The following is a 1517-nucleotide window of genomic DNA, read 5'->3' as shown; positions in this document are numbered from 1 at the left end:
ACTAGCACGGAGTGTATCGCTGTTGTCCACAGTAATGTACAAATTTTTCTACCCACATTTAAATCTGTAACATTCGATCGGTGAAGAAATGTTGAATTTATGTTTTTTTTTTTATACTTCAATGAATATTATAATGTTTCGTTCGTGGGAATATAAATATATTTCTGATGTCTATGTTTTTGTGCAAATGTGTTTCGACACGGCGATGTTTGTTAACTGAAACTACAATTGTATTATGTTAAAATTATGTTATCACACATACACCATTGTGCAAAATGTATACATGTTTATCCTCTAATTATTAAGTACCACCTTGTTATTACTGTGAGCTGTTATCTGAAATATATATAAAATAAATAAAAAAAAAAAAAAAAAAAAAAAAATTATTAGATTATGTTAATTTGTACGTCTAATTGTATTTAAAGAAATATCAAAATTGAGAGTAGGATAGGGGAGAACTTATAGTGCTTATGTAGAATATAAAGAGAAAGATGACTTAATTGGAAGCATTTTATACCTAACAAGTAAAGAAATCATTTAAAAAAACAATTTACAAGTTCCCATCATCACTACATAGTATAAAACAAAGTCGTTTCCTCTGTATGTCCGTCCCTATCCCTCGCTATGTGCGCTCATACATAAGATAACATTTAAAACTACGCTACGAACTTTGATTGAGTTTTTTTTTTAGATAGTGATTCGAGAGGAAAGTTTTTGTGTATAACAACATATGTATACTACTCTGAATTTAACGCGTGCGACGCCGGCGGCAAAATTTATTAGCGGCCTATTATTTAATAAAATACGTCCAAAAAATCTCGTGTTTTCCCAGAATAGGTACACCAAGGGTACAGTGAAGACATCGCGTTTGCATTCGCAGCAGCTCGCTCATTGGAAAATCACCGTCGTCCACTGAATACTGAAGTAGCGTCGCGTATTACTTAATTCTGAAACATTCACTCGCACTGCATACGAAAATGTTTTTTATTTGCATGACATTGAAATGATTTTTCTTTATCGTATTGGGTTTGCTTTTGTGGGGTGTACGTGTTTGACGATTTTACTTTCAATTAGGTAGTAATATTAATTATATTATGCGACTTAACATACTTACTACTTAACTTACTTAACTTACTTACTACGTAACTTTAATTATGGCCTTTTATTGACAATAACCTGACTTCTTTCATTCATTTAAAAAACACGAATATCCGACAAAGTTTATATGAATTTAGATATTATTATATTATACATTTATTAAGCACATGCAAACAAATCGCCATTACCAATTCATTACAAAACAATTCGACGAAAAAAACACGTAGCAATAAACGTCCGATCCCTCGTTATCCACATCACAATCGCGACAAAAATACAATTTGAAAAGCGCCCATCAAAATGATTTCTGTAACAACGGCAATCGTCCATTCAAAAAACTTGTACAATTTTGCGCGGGACCGTCCGTCCAGGACCCACATCATGTGCACAATGCCATGTGCGACGCCATTTTGAAAAAA

Source organism: Zerene cesonia, chromosome 27, assembly GCF_012273895.1.
Source record: "Zerene cesonia ecotype Mississippi chromosome 27, Zerene_cesonia_1.1, whole genome shotgun sequence".
NCBI lineage: Eukaryota > Metazoa > Arthropoda > Insecta > Lepidoptera > Pieridae > Zerene > Zerene cesonia.
The sequence above is the reverse complement of the archived record's forward strand: the minus strand, read 5'-3'. Positions refer to the sequence as shown.